At 37.8% G+C, this 20,918-nt stretch overlaps 1 protein-coding gene and 1 long non-coding RNA gene across 2 annotated transcripts in view; both read right to left on the bottom strand.

The window, feature by feature from the left end:
• Positions 1 to 20,918, bottom strand: part of LOC137579186 (cytoplasmic polyadenylation element-binding protein) — a 352,744-nt gene that overhangs the window by 110,694 nt on the left and 221,132 nt on the right. The window lies entirely within an intron of this gene.
• The window catches only part of LOC137579386 (uncharacterized), a 30,767-nt gene that overhangs the window by 3,081 nt on the left and 6,768 nt on the right, over positions 1 to 20,918 (bottom strand). The window contains exon 2 of the long non-coding RNA XR_011032808.1: positions 11,166 to 11,221. This is a non-coding gene — a long non-coding RNA (uncharacterized lncRNA). The remainder of the gene's footprint in view (positions 1 to 11,165; positions 11,222 to 20,918) is intronic.

The following is a 20,918-nucleotide window of genomic DNA, read 5'->3' as shown; positions in this document are numbered from 1 at the left end:
CGACGGTATGGGGGGACGATGGTTGGATAAAACCTCTGTTATTTTCGTCGCTGACAATAAAACACAATAAAAAGAAATTATGAATAAATAATACGCAAAGTAGCAATAGCAGGAAAAAAAAATCACAAACAAAAAAGGAAAAAAAAACGGCGTCATCTGTTTATGATTTATATATTTTTTAATATTTGACACATAGACAGACTGGCGACGACAAACGAAACGATGGAAAAGAATTCGGGAGAGGGCCGTGTGCGGGGACGTTGGTCGGAGTTCGTCTTTTTGGTATTCATGTGACGTGAAAATCAACGCCAAATAAAATCAGCAAACCATTTAGATGAGCCATTTGTTTGCCATTGCCTGATTTTGCTTTGCTTTCCTCAATTTTCTTCCGCTTTTCTTTTCATTTCGCTTGTTGTTGTTGTTGTTACTGCTGCTAAATTTAATTAATTTCCACGCCATTTCCGCTCTGTCTGTCTATCTCTCGTGTCTTTTCCTCCTTTCTACTTTCTGCTTTTAGCTTTCTGCATTCTGCCTTTGCACCTTTTGTGTCAAAAAGGATTCTTTCCCACTACCACTACTGGACGCAGGCCCAGAAAATTTTTCTCATTAGCAGCAGCCGACCCCCTCCCGGGCCCCCTATTCCACACCGTTCTCGAATGAGAGGAGCTAGCTAGAAAGCACACAGAATTTGCTCTAATGAAATGTTTGCTCACCACTTGTGACATTCGCGGAACATCCGCTTTCGATGGCACCATACAACACCACTACCACCCCCCTACTCACTTTTCCACCATTCACCCACCTAAATTGCTGGCTAGCAGCATCTAAGATGAGCTTCAGCCGGCCATCGGAAGTGACGTTGAATGAAGCAAATTTTCAGCTGGGCAGCAACTTCACTTCCGTAAAAGCAAATCGAGAGACAGCGCTACGTTGATTAGTCTTAATTAGATTTCATCTTTACCAAAAAAGCCAAGCTTAGCTGAAGTCATTTCACCAGGAAGTGAGAGTAATTTCTCCCCCCTCCCCACCGTTCAAACTATTTCATTCAATTTCATTTATTTGCGGAAAAAAATTTAAAATTCTTCTGCGTTCCTCACAATTTAGACAAATCTTTGTGCAATTCTTTCTACAGTTTCGAAATTGATTGTAGACACAAGTTTTTTGTGCCGAATTTAGTTTTTTGATTAAATAAAAGAATTTTTTCAATATTCATATTTTTTGTTTGTCTCTTTATGAATGTTTTTCACTGGGAATCCCTTTTTGAATATCCGTATGATATGCTTATACTGTCACCTTTTAACTTGTAGCTTCGCTTTTCTTAATTTATTCAATTTGATATGCATCTAATTCATATTCCTATCACAACACATAGAAAACCTTTCTTTATTTTCATCTCTCCCCAACACACATTAATGTATGCGTATGTGTGTGCAGTTATTTGTGTCATTTCATAATCTCTTGTTAAAAATTAATATAATAACTCTACAAGTTTCAAGCCTCTCGAAAACCCTACTCCAAAGTGCACTCATTTGATATTCCAGGGGCATGCTAAACAGCTGACGCATTATAAGAAACAAAAGTAGAGTAGAGGACAGAAAACAAAAAGAAAAAAACAACCAACTAAGGAATGGAAATAAAGTGGGATCCGAGGAGCACTGGAATGGGAAACAAAATCGCATTATAAAGGTTGTTCTCCCTCTTATTGTGTTTGTTGTTGTTTTTCTTGCTTTATTTCATTCCGTTGTGAAACCCCTTGAAAAATTGCGCAAAATATGCGGCACTAAGAATTGCTAACCGTACTTCAGGAGCACTACCACTAGGACACTCCATCTCCATCGAGGAATCCTACCCCAGCAGCTCACTCGGTTGGTCGGCCGCCTTAGCATCATCTCATCGCATTTTGCTCACTCTTAGACCTGAACCATTTGCCACGCAATTTGAAAACTTGCCAAAAGGCAGACGACAACATTGGGACACACAACAACAACGAAGGATATTTTTCGCAAACAAATAAGAAAAATCCAATTTTACATTTAATCACGCGCTCAGTGAAACAAAAAAAAGTAGAAGGAAAAGAAACACACACACACACTGGAACGCACACCCAGAAAAGTTTCAAGCAGCAACGGCTGCCGTGCGAAAGGACGCCTCAAGGATCAAGACTCAAGGTGAACTCAAGTATTTTGCTTAATTTATTGCATTTTCTACGCTAAAATGCGCAGAAGAAAAAAAAACGGGAAAATAAACTTTATTCTCCTTTTTTTGTCGCTTCACTCAAAATTAGGCTGCTCAACGAACGGATGGACGACTGGGCGGAAGGGTCTTGGACGCCTCTTGCATTCTGCCAAGCAAAAGAATAAAATGAATGAGATTGAGCAGGCAAGCAAGCAAGCATCAGCAGGCAGGGGGTTAAAAATGTCATTATAAATTTAAAAAGCGTGTTAAAAGGGGTGCAGCAGCAGCAGGCAGGGCCAGGATCCTTATTCATGCACACACACACACACACGCACACAAACACATACACGTATATGTATATACATATATATAGCCGCGCTCTCACACTTGTACAATAAATTTCATTTTTCATCATTGCAATTTTTGCGCGTAATTTTTCGTACATGTCGCACATAATTCATTCGCTCTCTTTGCGACATATGGATTAAGTGCCGTGAAATGTTCCCACTCTGTTCTGTTCTCTCTATGCAAGCTATTCCCAACACCACGTAGTATCGTCTTGTCCTGTCATTCTATAGAGCCATCCCCCCTCGCCCCTTCCACACCCACAAACACACACATACACACTTCTTCTCCTCAGCCAGTTTTCTTCACATTGAAAAATTAACATTGAAGTGTGTGTGTGTGCCGCATTTGCCTTTGATTCGCACAAGTATTCTCAATGAATGAGACCCTGGAATATCAACACTCCACTCCACAATCCGCTCCATGCTCACAGGTTCAATGGGAACTTCACACTTGTTTTGCATTAGGCTTTGATATATTTCCCTTTTTTTTTGCTTGCTCTCTTGGTTTGGTTACATTAAAGTGGCTTAGACTTCAATTTAGAAATAAATCTGTTTAATTTTTTATGAGGAATTTTTAATGAGAATTTTTCGTCGTTAGAGATAAGTGATCATTGGCATCAAAAAGTAGTAAAATAGGGTTGAAAAGTCAAATAAAAGGATAATATACATCTAACTAGACCTGGTGAAAAATCAAAATCTCAAAAAAGATTATGTATGTATCTAATGACTACTTTATACTATGAAGACTTTTCTTATAAAAAGAACGCAGTTTGAAATTTAATATATTAGGCCTATTCTCGCTTTTGATTCATGTTAGTTATTTATCTAGGGGTAGTATCCAATTGATTTAAGAGACCCCTCTATATGAAGATCGATGTCGTCTTTACTTAGCCTCGTTAACGAAGCCAACGCTCGCCTTGCCATTGAGTTAATAGATAGCTTATTTAAATTTAATTTCAGTTTCTATTTCCAAACTTAAATTGGACCTCAGTTAATTATACAATTTTCCCAAACCTTTCCAATAGGATAGTGTTACAACTTTCATTTGATGCAAACTCCATGCATATAAATCTAATTCCTTCTTTTTCTTCCACAATGCCCACTATTAACATTTTGTACAATTAGGAGTGGAGAAACACGCAAATAACATCATCGATTCATTTAGTGTGGCAATGGCAATTGCAACTTCTGTTCAAATTCAGAAATGCACAAACATTTTGTGCAATAACTGAACAGAAACGAAAAACACAGCGAAAAAAAAAAACAACGAAGAGGAACCCGCCTCAGCTAATTGACACTAATTGCAAATACAACAGCCAACACAATAATCTGTGATGTTGATGATGATGATGGGTGGGGAATGCTTTTTCTGGTTTTGCCACTGTCTGATTATCATCATGAACAATTACTGGCAGGCAAGGCTGTGAGAGAGCCAACAAATGAAAAGCCTAAACATTTGGTGCGAGTAATTGCAAACAAAAATCGTCAATAGGTTTGGCCACATTCAGATATAGAAACAGATAGACTAACAGAACAGACCGTTAGACAGACACATAAGAGGAGTTAGAGGAGAAAGAGTTTGTTTCAGCTGCTGATTATGCGCCAAAAAATACGCAAAATTCAAATTCATATTCAAGTGCAAAAACTAGTAGGCAGGTTTTGCTAATATTTCAATGAATGAGATGCGGGTTGGACCAGGCCAATGAGAATTGGGACTGAATTTGAGTTAGATTTCAGTTATCATTATTTATCTATCCCAACTAATATGCATGAAGAGTAGAGGAAATGAAATCAAAGATTACCCCTGCGGTCCTACTGCCTACTCTCTGTTAATTTGCCGAAATGTTGGCTAAAATGGCAGTAGCGGGGGGCTAAAATATTTTCAACAGTTTTTGTAGACAACAGAAATGTTTTAGCCTAGCGCGCGCATTGCTCAACAAAGCAAATAGCATTAAGTTAATTGAAATTGCTTTCGGTTGAATGCAAAATTGCCAGAGCCAAATAAATTCTATTGCAAAAAGCTTACATAACAAAAAAAAAAAAAAAAAAAAAAGAAAAAAAAAGAATACCATAATCGGATTGAATATTTAGTTGATAAATGAAATTTTTCAATAATGTATCCATTTTATAGAGCATATGAAAGAAAGGGTATATCCGTTCTCTAAAGAGGCAAAAAACGAAATACAAACCAATTTCAAGCACATCTCAAAGAAGTTTTAGAAAGGGGGATAAGCAAATGTTTTCTAGGTAAAAGATAATTTCATAAATAAAAATTTATTAGAGTAATTTTATAATTAATATTCTTTAATGCACATTAAATTGCAGTAACTAGTTTCACTTTACTACAGTCAATGCATCATTGCATCTCTTGCTTCGTTTTCTATCTGTTTCATTACTTTTCTTCTTTTTTTGTGTTGAACTGTTATAATAACAGAACTTTTCTAATCAACCTAGTGGACAAACACATGTCCAACTCTTGTACACACACATTGATAGACAGATGGACGTATGCATTCACATTGAGAATGGGTCTCAACATTCGAGAACGAGAATGAGGAAATTCTCTGGTAACTGATGCCATGTAAGTTTATTAAAATTATGTCCTGCAGATATTTGCAGACACTCGTTGTCCTGTTCAAGCTGACAATGGGGCAAAGAATAAGCATCAGTCGATGCAGAGAGCATTAGAAGACTAAGCCATATATGTACGTAGAAGAACTAGCTGAACGAGTGGACAAAATGGTATCGAATGGAGTGGGCTGGAGTGATTGGGAATGGTGGGGAAGGAAAATGGGTGTAAAAATACTGTCAAGGCAAACAAAATGGAAATTTGAATAGCAATACGAGCGAATAGAAATAAGTATGGGAATGGGCAGGACAACGACACGACAAGGAAGCGAAAAGCAGCAAATGGTGGAGTAAGCAGCAGAAGGTTTGGTTCGATTCGCAAGGGCAGTTGGCAGCGCGTCAAGCTGACAAATCAAGCGAAGTGAAGAGCATATCCATCTATTCTTCCCTAGCTGCTCCTGGCAACCACTACCATCATTTTCAAAACTACTCTCTCTGCTCCGCTGGCGCCTCTTCTATGCAAATGAAAATGCATTTATTTATAAAGCAAACGACAAAAGTCCCAAGTGCCAGGCAGAGAGCAACAGGATGTATCTGTATCTGTGTAGCTCTATCTGTAAATGTATCCTAGCTTTTTCTCTCATTCCACACCCACACCCCTACTCACACACACCCACATACATACACATATCCTTGTAAAATGCAAAACTGCATTTGCGTTTGGTTGCTGTCTAACTAGTTACCTATTGGCAGGACACACATTCACCCACACCAACTTACATATCCTGAATCCCTTTTAGTTTTGTAGCTGTTGGCAATTTTATTGACAAGCCCCCGGAATAAGGGGGTATGGGCGAGGCGTGCTTATGGTACAGGAGTCGCTAACCCTTTTTTTTCTCTCTCTTTTATTCCTTTTGCCACTCTCCACTCTCTTTCTCTATCTTTCTCTCTCTCTCCGTTCATCTCGTACTCTGGGTTTGGTTGCATTTTGTGACAATGTTTATTTAGATTTTGCTGCTGCTGCCAATTGCTGACATTGCAATTTCTATTCCTGCCATGGACAAACACAAACACACAAACATACAAACACATACACACACACCCACACACACCCAAACACAATGTGCTGCGTTGGCAGTGCTCAATGTTGCATTTCATTATACACTTAGAGAAACTAAAACAATAATGCTACCCAAAATCGATTATAGTCGATAACATTTTGAGTTTCATTTGTTGGATAAGCCAATCAAAGAAATTTTAAATTCAAATCAATTATATGATGATGATATGATATTATTTGATGTCTATTTAGATTTAAAAGATATAGATACTTCATTATCAAATATTTGACCTAATTAGAATAAGAACAAGTATCTTATACACCATAAGATTACTTTTCGCTTTCTTTACTTACTTAATTACTTTTCGCTATATAACTATTAACTTTAGATTAGAAATTCGATTAATGATAGGTTTTAATTTCTAGGGTTAAAGGTTGAAAAGGTAACAATCCACTTAAAAATTAACTGATCAATGGGGAAGTAAATGTATTCTCTTCCAAAGTCTAAAGCCCTTCAATCATGAGATTAACTATTTCTCTGGAAGTATTTTTCTGTTTTTTTTTTTAATATAAGTATCAAAAGTACCAAAAAACCAGAGCTTGTTAATTGCATGTCTTATTAAAAAACCAACACGTTATATCAAAAAAAAAGGGGAAAATTGGAACTTTACTACATTCCATGTATCTGTCATTTGTATCTGTATCTGTGTATTGATGTGAATGCAGTTGCATTTGCTGCTTATACGACAACTAGAGAAGTTGTATCTGTATGCCATAGAGAATGAATCTCTGCATCTGTTTTGTATTTTCATTTCATATGGTAGTTCGGTTTTGTTTTTGTGGTCATGTGTGTGCAAGTGTGTCTCTGTGTGTGTGTGTGTGTGTGTGTGTACTTTTCGGCATTTTAATTTCAAATTGTCAATTGGATTTAAGTACACTCGACAGCAACAGCAACAACCGAGGCAAGAACCGAAACTCTTGTTGGCATGTCATTCGTGTTGTTGTTGTTGTTGCTGCTGCTACTGTGATTGTCTTCATCGCTCCCTCAACGCAAATTTCGGCCAAATTTTTGCCTATTATGAAAACCAAAAGGCAGGCTTGCAGGCAGGCAGTCAGAATCGTTGTCGTAGTAGTAGACAGGAAAATGGCAAGAGAATTCGCTTTGCTGTTTGGCCTTCTTTTCATTCGTTCGTTTGGTCGACATAAAATTTGATTTTAAAATGTGTCAAAAGTGCTTTAAATGTGACAAAAATTTGATTATGGCGTGCTGGTTCTAGCTGGCTCTTGTTCCAACTGCTGTTGTTGCTTTTGGCATTTGGGGATATGGCCTTTTGATTGCTTAGAGCCATTGCGACTCTAAGAGATTTGTTGTTCAAGTAATTGTTTAGGGACTTCAATTTCTCTGTGCGTGTGTGGGTGTGTGTGTTCTGTGTAAAATGCCAAAAGAATTACTTGCGTATTAACTGCATTACTCATGCTAACAAGCTGAAGAACAACAACAACAACCCCATCATCAATCCCATCCCCTAACAAGAACTTCTCATTAAAACTATAAGCAACAAAAGCAAAAAATTATATAACTACATCCAAAAGATACAAATTAAGAAAACCTGTCGCAATAATTCTCCATCCTTCTCTCTCGCTCTCACTATCTATTGGTAAATCCCAACCACTGCAAAAACAACGCGATGCTTGTCTGTGTGTTTGGGAGGATGTCTTCTAATTTCGACAACAAAAAGCCAAAACCGTAACAAATCGCATTTAAATTTACCTGCCATAGCAGCAGCAGCAGTTGAAGGGGCTGATGAGGTGAGCGGGCTGGGGTGGCGTAGTTCCTGAAAGTAATCGGTGGCTTGATGGCGGGGGGTTTCTTTTTTGCTGTAAAGTAAACCAGAAGAAGAACCAACCACCAAAAAGGATGCGATAATTTATAGCGTTTCATTTCGTTCTTTCTTTGCTCTGTAAATTCTCATTTAAATTTTGGTCGACCGACAACTCAACGAGCTAGAGAGAGAGGTCAGAGGGGAGTGAGTAAGAAAAAAAAATAAAAAAAAAAAAAACAATAAAAATATATATTTTTATTTATGTTGCTTAATTTGCAAAGCGTGCGGAACAGGAAAAGCAACAGCAACAACAACAAAAAAAACTTCATTTCACATTCATTTCCATAGCCTTGCAACACACACAAAATGAAAAGTGCAATTGCCCCTTAGAAGAATTTTTCAAATGCTTTGCCACTCCTTTTACTCCCTCTGCCCCTCTTCTCCTCTCTCACTCGCATGCTCAGGGTTTTTATTTTTTGTTTTGTTGCGTACAATTAGTTTGACAACAACAATAAAAATAACAACACAAACTGCAGTCACATAAAACAAAAGCGAATGACAATTTGAAAAGGACATTCACAGCAATGTAAGCGAAGAGAGACGATGGGTGTGGGACAGGGACAGGGGAAGAAATTCTGTTCCACTGCAAAAAGGTGACTTTTTAATGCCTTTTGTTGTGATTGCTGTTGGTTTTGTCACCACACACACACACACCCGGAGAGAACACGTGTTAAGGGGTTAAGGTTTAAGGGTTGAGTGATGTTGGAGGGTCATCCCGCCTCCCCTGCTTCTTGTCTTTACCCCTTTACTTTTTTTGTCATGGCCTCGATTTTAATTGTGAAAATTATTGCATGCAAACAACACAAAATAAAAAATAAAAAACATAAAACTAAAAGGCAAAAATAAAAAATAAACTAGAGAAGGAGTGACACTGAGGGACAGAGAGAGAGAGAGAGAGAGATAGAGACAAAACTGTAACAAGCTGGTAAATTGCACTCGTTGCATATATATTTTTCAAGTGCCCCATCGTTTCATCGTTTGCCGCTCCTCGAATGTGTCAGCGGGCTATGGGAAAAACTTTTCCTCTTTCCGCTTGACTACAGCTACAAAATTATAATTGCGGATTAATTTGCAAGTTGAGATGCCTGAAAATGTATGCAAAAGTTATGAAAATTTAACAATTTTCATCACATAAGCACGAATTCTACAGAGGGGCAGCAACAGTAGCGAAATGAATAGCTTTACAGGTTTCGAGTTGGCACTCGTAATGGAAAAAGGGAGGAGAAAGATGAGATGATGAATTGTGCCAAGCAAAGTTTTTGAATTGATTTAATTGAAGTAGAAAATGGCTCTAAAAACTAATGGATAATTTGCCCAAAACCTTTTTCCCTACTCCACCTGAAGATAATTTGAAACAAGCGAAGTACAAATGCTCTCCTTTTCAGTGGACAACGTTAGTTGAAATATTTTTTAGTCTCCACCATGTGCACAGGGTATACATAAAAATCGTTTAACAAAAATTCCTTTTTCACACTTTCCAAGTGCTAAAATAGCCTAAGGTTAAATAAAAAAATATATGTACATACATATATAAATTTTTTGAAGAACAAAACACTTTCAATTTCTCAAATGCTCTAAAAAAGTTTACAAAGCAAAAATGAAAAAAAAAAAACAACACAAGCGATGGACAACAATAAAGAAAAGCAAGTAACAAAAAAAAGAAGGAAAATTACAGATAAGCAAAATGGCAAAAAGGCTCGTTGAGAGAATGTTCTCCAACAAGCAAGTCCTGCTCTTGCCGCTTCTCATCCTAATGACCCACAGCAGTTCAACAATTTGCCTTTAATCGCAAACCACAACCACTCCCACCTCCTCTCTCTGGCTCCTTTTCACCGACCTACTGTCAAAATAATGAAATCAACGCAAAAAACACAACAAAAAATAAAAAAAAAAACTTAGGTGATAAATTTCGCGCATAAATGACACGAAAGTCAAAAAATCCTCCACAAAATAGACTTTAATATACTTAGAAAGGCGACCCCCCGCTCCACCGACACCCACTCGCCACTTCTCTTCTTTTCATCAACCACTTTACCATAAAGAAAAAATAAACGAAGACCGCAAAATATAATAATAAAAAAAAGGAAAAAAAAAGACAGCAAGAGAAAAAAAACACACACACAAAAATTATAATAAGAAAAGCAAAACAGAAAGAGAAAGCAAATGCCAAAATAATAAGAAAACGAACGGGAACGAAAGAAAAAAATTAATTTACATGAAATTTTGCGTTTTTTAGCTTAAAATAAATTACATAGCTGGTAAGGAGCAGCAGGCGGACAAGGGGGGGACAAGGACAAGGAGGTAGAGAAGGTCGGTCCCATTAGGCGTTATTAGTGTTGGATTTCCTACAGCACGCGTTCGGTGTCAACAGTCACGCCCCTAAACCACCCGCAGCCTCCACCCCCTAATATAGTGATGGGCAAGAATATGATGAGCCTTCAAGTACCCTAAGAAGAAGTGTTTAGTTGAATATCTGAATATGAGAGAGATATGTACAATTTCATCCGGTTGATTGAATAGGAATCTAAGTAAAGTAGTCCGAAAATAGAGGAATGCATCCTTGGATATATTGGCACCATAAAGTATGCAATGCACTATCAATGAATTACTTATTTTTAGGGCTTTTCTAAATAGTTGTTCGGAATGCAATAAGAAGGTATTCTTCATCAGGGAATTGCATGTTTTGGAATGCCAAGTTCTTAGAAAGTAGTTATCTTACGTTATCAGGTTAATTCTATAAATTACCAAAAAGAAACTTTCTTAACACATTTTGTCAAAGCCATTACTGTGACTTTGATTTGAACTTATATGCCCCCAATTTTCCTGATTTCCTGATTCCCGCAAGGGTATTAAGATTTAAGTATATATATATGTATATATATATGCATGAACTCTCGTATAAACAAGCCGCCCACTTAAAGCATTTAGTTACGCTGACTTGGTGGTAATCAGCAGAAATGGCTCGATTTGAATTTAATTTTTCTCTCTCTTTCTGTGTGTTTTTTATTTCAATTTTTATGCTTTTGAGTTATTTAATCTTTTTCTGCTATTTTCTACAATTTTAAAATCAGCAAGCGTTTAAAGCAGGAACATATATCATAATATATATTTCTAATTAAATAAATCACTTACTTTAGAAAATAATTTTGGTAATTGATGTTTGGAATAAATAATTAGACAAAATTTACCTGCAATGAGAAAAAAAAAAAATAAATTAAATTATTAATAATAATATCCATGGCATAATGGAAAAAAAAAACGAATTCACGCTTAGTTTAACATTCAAATTGAAAATTTAACCTTGAAATGTCATTTGTGTTACTTTTAGTTGTTTTTTTTTTCAATACTTTTGCATTATCCCAAGAACAGAAACAAAAATCACATTTTCAAGCAATAGAAGTAACTATTTTTCATTGTAATACTTAAAATTTACAGTTTACAAACCTCAAATTTTGGTATAGTCTACTTTTTGGCATAGTATTAAATAAAATAAGATACAAGGGCGCTGTGAAATTTAAAACACTTTTATCTTTACCTCAAAAACCCTAATCAATTCTTTACTTAACCCCTAAAGGGCTCTCTAAAAGCATTAACCACAACTCACTCAGACGCAGCACACAGTTACACGCACACGCACTTTAGATTCCAACAAATGTGTATGTATGTATATAAGTCAACGATTACAAAATTACTAACTTGGGCTTTACTCGTACCATCTAATACCGTTTACCATTCATTTTGCCCCCTAAAAGACAACACAGCCTAGCCTCCTGCAAAGCCAAGGCAAGCCAAGCCTATTGTGGGCTACTCATACTCATTTTGATTTTGGGTGCCAACTAATTAAAAGGCTACAAGCGCGTTTTGCTCGTTGCTTTGGTGTTTGGTTGACAACAGTAACACAAACAACAACAACAACAATAATAGGAACACTAATACTACACAATAACACCAACAACAATGAAAATACATAAGACAGGAGGCAGAGCAAAACACTGAGTCGCAGTTGGTTGTGATTTAATTAATTTCAATGCATAACGTCAACTGTGAAACCGGAACCCGAAAACTCAAAACCCAAAACTTGACACTGTAAAACCCATAGACCAAACCAGACCAGACCAGAGCTGGGAAGACCAAACGACCGTCCGACCGTCCGACCAAGCCAGAAACCCCTAAAAGCTAGCTTCAGACAAATAGAGAGACAGAGAGGGAGCGAGAGAGACGCAACTAGCCAAGTGAAGGACACAAATAACTGGACTGGAAAATTAAATCGAGTATAATTTTTTGTTTTGTCGTTTCGTTGACTTTTTTTCTACTTTAAAATTTTGTTGATGCCATAAACAAAAGACAAAAAACGTTTCAAGGGAACACACAAAAGAGACAAACAAAACACACAAAAAATACATACATACATAAACCTTAAAGTTTTCATTTGTCGGGAGGCCCAATCCTAGGCAGCAGCAGCCAGCCAGTCAGTCAGTCAGTCAGTTAAAGTCCAACCAGGGCTGTAAACATTTTTCCGCAACATTGCGTTTTGACTTTAATTAGCATTTTTGCATGGCAAGAGGGAAGAGCTGCCGGGAGCAGCAGCAGCGGCATCAAAAGTGAACGGGGTGTATCCAGAGGTCCTGGGACAATCGAGTCAAGCGGGAGAGAGAGAGAGAGAGCTTCTGTTTGGTCATAGAGCTAGCTAGCTAACTGCTAGGCCATTCAAGTTTCTCTCGTTCCAGGGACTAATTTACATTTTCCATTATACCAGAAAATTTTGTGTTTTGGTTTTTTATTTTTCTTGTCATCATTTTTTGTTTTTGATTTTTTTTTTTTTCGGGTTGGGGACAAATGGTTATGATTTTCCGTCAAGACCAAAGAGACTACCACAAGAATTGGTAAAGTGTTGAAGGTTTATTTCTTTTATGTATCAAATTCAATAGGTCTATTTCAGTTTGGTTCATATCTTAACTTGAATATTTTTTTTAAAATTCAGACATTTCGTTGCTGAATTCGATTGAAATTTATTATTGCATACTTTTCAGTTGTGAAAAATTTAAATTTTAGCCAATTTTTTGGTTTTTTTTTTTTTTGCATCGTTTTATTGTTCATTTGGATTGGCATTTTACGGTCAAATCTCTTTGAATTCTACGTTTTTAAGTTCTTAATTCTGTATAATTTAATTTCTATTACCTATGTCAGAGAAAAAACAACAGCAACAACAACAATAACATGGAAATAGGCAAATTTATATGTATGTATATATATGTATATGGCAAAATGTCCGCAAACAATTTGTGACATGAAAATCAATTTAAAATGCATAAAATATATTGAATATTCAGTCCGACACTCCTGCTGGCCAACCATCTAAACTAACTAAACGCAACCTCCTCCCTCTATCTCTCCTCTCTCTTCCACACTATAGCTATCTCTTTTCTCCTCTTCTGTGCTCCCTTGAGAGAATGGAGTGGGATAAAGTTGAGCAGTTAAATCGTATCTATAGAAATTATGCAGGCAAATTTATTACAGTCCGGAATTTAAATGAGTCGAAATTGTGTGTTGTGTTGTGTTTCATTGTTTTGTTTTATATATGTATATATATTTATATATATATACATACACGGAAAATGTGCACTTTTTGTTATTCATGATGTTCGTGTGGTTGTTGTTGTTGTTGCAATAATGAAAGTTACTCAATTGGAATATTTCAACTTATGTGCTTAACAAGAACAATGTAAAGTGAACATTTGACAATGCACAACCCCCCGCAACCTTCACACTCATTCCCCTCAAATCTACACAAACACACACACACAGAATCCTCAGTCAATTCGCTCGCTCAATCACAGAGCTTGTACCCATGGGAATCGCCAATTTATTTGTCACTCTCACTCGACGACCCTCAGGGACAGAGCACGAGAGAAAGAGACAGGACGAGCAGTAGCATCAGAGAGAAAGAGAGATGGAGATGAGCCAGTGGAGATTCGGAGACCGGATATATGCACATGCATATAGCATCAAGAGCATCGAGCATCGAGAGTCAGTTGTCCGTCCCACATACAGTTGGCATCCTTTTGTGACTTCATTCAGTTTTGCGGTACATTTGATTTGTATTTCTGCCATATCGTCCTTTCTCTCACTCCATTTTCTTCTCTCGGGGTCTTTGTTTCTTCATTGGCATTTTGTGCTTTTGAGTTTAGCCAAAAAAAAAAAAATAGAAAAGAAAAACAACAAAAACTAGAAGTGAAAAACGAAAGGAAGATGGATACAAAATGAAAAACGTTGTAGGGTAAAACGCAAAAGCGAATCCTTTACGTATTTCATTGTCAATGGTCGTCATTATAATGTCATTGGTATGTGTGAAACGTTTGTGGAATCGGTTCGAAAATGGTTAAGCAATTTGGTCGGCTCCCTCTCTCTCTCTTTCTCTCTGGCTTTCACTATCTGTCTTTCTCGCTCTTCTTGTTTGTCTTTCAAATGGACAAATCAAGCTTTTCTGACTAATATATGTGGATCTCTTGCATTTTTCATCATGTATTGAGTATTCAGTCAATGTTAAAAGTGTCATTTCAGTTTCGATCCTAGATGAAGAGAAATTTTAAAATCTATCGGATCATTAAGTTATAAAACATTTTAAATTTCCGCTTTTAAGCAGGAAAACAGTTTACTATAGACTTTTTGTTATGGTGACATACAGGTTTAATTTGCACGTAAGTCTTGACGAAGTTAGCCCCGGACGGACAGGGCAGAGAGCGGGCGAGCATATAAGCAAAGGCAGCAGAGACAATCGAAAGTGTCGTCTTAGAACTCTATTAAAAATCTTTTAGAGCGCTCAAGTATAAAGCAAGAGATGATGATGAAGTAGTTGAGTTGTAGTGGTAGCAGACAGACACAATAGGTGGTATGGCCCAGGTCCCTTACTGACTATAAAAACGAAGCCCCATACAGCCCTCGCATAACCCATTGGAACGAGGGGAAAAACAGAAGAAGGCAACGAAGAAGAAGATGCAGGCTGCTGCTGCCTGTGGATGAAGATATTTATTTTAGGGATAAAAGGAATTCAGTAGGGCTTAAAAGTGCGGATGAGTGCCACTTCACGAGGCAGCGTAAGGAGCAAAAGAAGAAAAGAAAAAAGTCAGAAGAAAAGAAAAACAAAAAAAAGGGACGACAAATGCGGGGATAAGGACGAGGTTCAAGAGAGAACAAGGACATTGTGGACGACGAGGACAAGCACACAACACACGCGACAATGACGACGTTGAGCATCAAGCGACAGCAGCAGTAGAAGGTGGAAAAGACAAAGCGAGAGTCCTCAAGAAAACACCGAAGAGTTGAAAATGACGTTAAAGTAAACAAGATGAAAATTAAAAGCAGAACGAGCCAAAAGTAGGGAGAAACGAAAACGAAAAGAGGAGAAAGCAGCTCGCGGCTTGGCTGGTGTTGGGATTTGATTTAAAAATGGAGTGGTATTTAAATAAAAATCTTGTTGCATATTTACGGGACAGAAACAGGAGAAAAGTATTCATGGGTGGAGGAGCATAGGGGGTCTTCGGTTGGGTCGGCTTGAGCTGAGCTGAATTGAGTTGGTTGTTGGTTGCTTGGTTGGTAGGGACCGGCTCGGTGCCCCAAAAGCAATTTGAGTGCAGCTTAATTGTCACTGCCAACGGCGGTCTTCAGAGCTAGAAGGTGGTGCAAGTAGACGAGGCGAAAGCCTTTCACCCAATTCTTTATTTTTTTTTTTTTTGTTGCACTCTTTGAATAATTTAAAAACTGCCAAAAAGTATGCAAATGCTTTGCCTTCTTTTTTCATTCTCTCGTTCAGCCGTCTGTTGGCATTTCTGTTAGAATTCGTTTTGTTTTTTTTTTTTTTTTTTACTACGGGCACCTGTAGAGAGGTTGGTTTCCCCCAAATTATGCAGTAAAAATGCCATTATACATATGTATGTATGTTGTTGCATACTTTTTGGCAATTGCCACTGCTAATATGTGTAAATATGTATTATTTTTTTTAACGTTTTACAAGCGAACACATTGTTAAATTAATGAATTGAATTTGGTTTAATGTGAAGGGAATAGCAGGATAAAGAAAGTGGCGTTCTCTTGCCACGTCCATTTAACCCAATTTCGTAAAGAGCTCTCTAATGTCCAGCTCCATATCAGCTATTTTAACTAATGCCCTACATGCCCCGCAAAATGCAATTTTTTTTTTGTTTATCAAATTATATACTTTTCTTTTTTTGTTTTTAAAGCAACCTTCAATCAAACACGAAGAACAATACCAAACTAACGAAAAGAAAAACTTTCTGACATATTTGAATGCAAATTTATGCAAAACGTGTCAATGTGCTAACAACAAAAACAAACGACCGTTGGAATAACGTGTGACTAACACTACTCTAAAAAAAAAAGAACCTGGAAAATAATCTCAAGCCTGAGTGACGTACGTGAAATGTAAACTGTGCCAGCAGGGTGGTCGGTTGGCTGGCTGGTTGCTGTACTCGTGCCTGATTGACGTGGCCAACGTTCTCTAATCCGTTAATAGAAACATTAACGAGGCATTTTTCGAAAATTATTTCAAGCACGCGATACCAAAGGCAAAAGCTGGGCCAGCGGAGTCAAGTCAACTCCAAGTCAGAGTCAGAATCAGTAACAGAGTTTCATTCGAGTCAGTTCGCTCTTCAGCACGTCAGTCAAGTTCAAAGTGCAATATATACACATACATACATACATACATATATAGAGAGAGAAAAGGAAAGATTGAAGAGTTCAGTTCATTTGCTTGGTTGAGCTGAGTTGAAGCGGAATCACGTCAGAGCGAACATTTTTGTTTTCATTTCGCCTCGATCGTTAACCCCTTTTGCAGGGCATTGCTGTGCCGTGACGAGTTGGTCTTCTCCTGCCTCCTTTTGTTGTTTTTGTTTTTGTGTTTTTCTGAAGGGGTGGTCTTTTCGCAAAACTGGGCAATCAGTGCATGTCAGAGCCCTTTGCCTGGTGGTTGTTGGTCGCCTTTGCCTTTGCCTTCGATTTCAAGCAGCCCGAAATAATTGCACTGTAATGTGAAAATGTCTAGCACCCAGACCAAAACGAGTGTGTGTCTCGCTCTCTTCCTCTTTCCCTTACTTTGTTTGCATGCCAGGCTGTTGTAATTTTTGCACGTTCACTGTAATTTCCAATCTCACTTTTGCAATCGGTTCCCTACAACATTTTGCTTTTATTTTATGCCAAAAGCTACTTTTTTGATAGCCCAACTCCACTCACACACACATTTGCTTTTCGCGCTTTTTATGGTCATGCCCCTTCTTCTACTTCTTCTTTTTCTTTGATATCCTTCGCTCCCTCTGTCTCTCAGTTTTTATTGCAGTTTACTATTTATGTGTCTGTTGCAATTATAACGGAAACTAGTTGAGTGCCACAGTGGGACCATTTCAATTGCAGCTTTGCGGCAAGCCATTCTGAAAACATGGCGCGGTTGGCGGGTCTTCAAAAGCCAGGCCAGGTCCTTCCGGTTCAGTCATTTCAGATATGAAATGAGAGAACATTAACTTTCAGCAAAAACTCAATTTGAAAAAAGAAAACCGTTTGAAAACCATTTTGCATACATCAAATACTACAAAAGTTTATCTAGATTGAAGTTTGGGCTGGAGAATCCATCAATAATTTGAGATCAACCAGCAATCCTCTATTTGTTTGCAAAGGAGGTTAAATTTATTTCCGTTTAATGACTTTCGCTAACTAAATTTGTTATCTGCCCCAATGTGCACACTGTGGCACTGTGTGGCATCTTTGCTTACAAATGCAACTTATTGCTAATTAGTTTTAAATCGATGACCAGAGCAAAGCAAACGTGCACAGACTGACTTTCCATTGCCAGTTGCCGGTTGCTGCCATCTTTGCCCATGAGGAGAGATCGAACCTAACCAAAACGGGACAGGGAGACTGAGACTGGACCGGAACCAAGCAACCGAAACTCAGACCATAAAACTTTAGAAAAGAGTAAACAGTAAAAATGGCATAAACTAGAAAACAAGGGGCGTCCAAAGTACTAGTAGCATAAGACCGACCAGCCACACAAAAGATATGACGAAAAATAAAATTCATTTCTCCCCTTCAACCTCACCACTTTCTCTCTGAGAGGGAATGGAAATGCGATCACAGTTCGCTCAACTAAAAAGGCCAGCAAATTAAAAATGGTTGAAAGCAACAGGAACAAACTAATGAATAATCAATTTGAATGCAAAAGAGGATCTCAACAGATTTACGGAATTCGTTCCTTTAGTTATATTTATTTGATTCTGCTGCGTCTCCTGTTTTTTTCCCGAGTATTATTGTTGTATTTTGTGCCACGCCTTTTGTTCGCCGCCGTCGCACACTAAAATGTAATAAAATAAAGTGTTGGGGATTTCGTTGCGCCTTCTTTCTGATATTTCTCTTTTTTTTTTTGTTGTTCGCCTTTTTTGGTTTGCCTGATTGGAGGAAGGAATGGTGTAGTGTGGTGTGGTTGGGGAGGGAGGAGATGGGTTGGGTCGGATTTCGGGCGGTAGTACCCGCAGGCTCGTCAATGGTGTGAAGTATGCAAAAGAAGAAACACAACACAACATCGGACAAAATGGGAGAGCAAGCGCGGGCACTGAATATCGATTGAAAAACTTTTAAGGCGGCTAAGAGCAGAAAGAGGCGTGGCAGAGCAGTTAGAGAGAGAGAGGGAGAGTAAAATCAAGCGATTCGTTAGCTTTTTTTCAATACACTCACGAAAAAAAAAAACCCAAAAAAATGAATTTTCTCAAATTGAAATGAATGAAAAAATTGGATTTTCTGCAATAAATTAATAAATAGATTTTAAAAGGGAAGCGGGAGTAATCGTTAACTGTTTTAAAACATCTAAGGAAGTTTGAAAAAACAAAACAAAAACGAAATTATTAATCACCTAGTCCAAAAAGCAAAGGCTAAAAGCATCAATTAAAGGATTTCAATTCTAATTCATACAAGAATGTAATTTAAAGTATAATATCGACTGAAACACCAACTATCAGGTCAGGTGTAATTGAAATTGAGCGGAAAGAGAGATGCTCTATTATTTGAAAAGTCTTTCGTAGGGGTGATTCATTTTAGGCCACCCCATAGCAAAAATATCTATGTTTTTCTCAGTGTAGCTAGGCTGTTCCAGCACTTTACGCTTACTCCAACTCCTGCTCGTTGGTTTTTCGTGTATTTTTTTTTTTTTTTTTTTATAGATTTGCTTTTATTGTGCGGTATTTATTGCGGTGTATGCCTCTGGCTGACTTTTTTGCTCGCATTTCTTGTTGTTGCTCTTCTCACACCCAAAGAAAAAAAAAAATACAGACGAAAGAAACAACAAAATACAAAAAAAAAGAAGCAAAATCGCAGGAAGCTTCAAGCTGAGTGGCAGTTTGGATTCGAATTGTGTAGGGTCGGGGTTGGAGTTGGGGTTGGGGTTGGGGTCGGGCTTGAGGGTTGCATGAGGTTGAATTTGGAGTCAGGCTCTGGCCTGGCCCACCATAAGCCGCTTAAATTGGTTGGCCTTTTTCGTCGTTTTTTTTTTTTCGGTTGCATTGTATTTTCTTTTTTTTTTTTTTTAAATTTCTTCTTTTTTTTTTGACTGCCTTTTTGTTGTTGCTGCTGTTGTTGTGTTCTGCTGTGTTTTGGATTTTGTCGGTTGTAAAAAATTTTTGCGCTCTGGTTATAAAAATTGTTAATTAAGTTAAGTTTGAAATGTTGTTTTATGGCTGTGCTGAGCGCTCCCTTTTTTGCTTTCTCTCTCTTTGTGCCTTTGATGAGTCTAGGAGCGGTTTAATGTAGACGACGACGCACATAATGTAGACGAATCAAAATCAAATGAAAATGGATTTTCAATTTCATTAGAACTCTAAACGATTTGCCGACAGGGAGGCAGACTTTAAAGTGTATTTCAAATTATATGGAAAAGGTTAACCTTGAAATTATATTCACGGCGGAGAAACATTTTGAAACCATTTGGGAATTGATAAAAAAGCTTTAAGGACATTACAGTTCCTTTGGCTTTTCAGTTGACACGTACGTAACCGTGTCCCGTTTCGTTTGATCATGGGGGTAGAAGCGGGAGCGAACTACTAAGCTTAGTATAAGAAAGAATCCTTTCTAGAAACAAGTTGTTCAAAAAAATGTTTCGATTTCTGTAGATAGTTTTGCATTTATGAGAAGGGAGTTCAATATTTGGCTCTTGAGAATTAAACTATTGCAATTTTTGCCGCTGTAGTCTCTAGTACTTTGCATAAATCATTCAAAATGCTTGGGAAAGGAAGCAAACATTTTGCATATCATTTACAATTTCATAATCCAGCTTACACACAGTATACACTACCAGACGACGATCCTCTTGTGTGTGTTTGTGTGTGTCCATGTGCGGGTGTGCGTGTGTGTAGATACTGGTAACATCATTAGGGGGCAGCCCCCTTCAGCTTTCAGTATTTGGTGCAATCGTCTCCTGGTGGTTGGTTGGTTAGTTGGTGTGTGTCGTCTGCCACGTTTTTGTTTGCTTGTTTATTGCGAGATATAGAGACAGAGAGGGGACACTCTGCTTGGCTTGGGCTCAGCCAAATCCTCCAAAAATGGCGCATTGTGTGTTGAGTGTGCGTGTTTGTGTGTGTCTGTGTGTGTGTGTGGGTATGTGTGTGGCCTTATCTTTGTAAAGAAGTGCTTACATTTGTGCAGCAAATGCAACAACAAACACATATACACACACCGTCTCTCTCGCTCTCTCTCTCATTCTCTAAACTGAGCTGAGAATGAGACGTTGGCTCTGTTATTTAAATAAATCGTTGCATACTTTGCGGCTCTTTGCCTGGTCTGGACTGGTGCAACTTTAAATCTCATTTGAATTATTATACAAAAAGCGGCATG

Source organism: Drosophila tropicalis, unplaced genomic scaffold (genome assembly GCF_018151085.1).
Source record: "Drosophila tropicalis isolate 14030-0801.00 unplaced genomic scaffold, ASM1815108v1 contig_694, whole genome shotgun sequence".
NCBI lineage: Eukaryota > Metazoa > Arthropoda > Insecta > Diptera > Drosophilidae > Drosophila > Drosophila tropicalis.
Note: the sequence above shows the minus strand (reverse complement) of the source record. Positions and strands in the feature narration are given on the sequence as shown.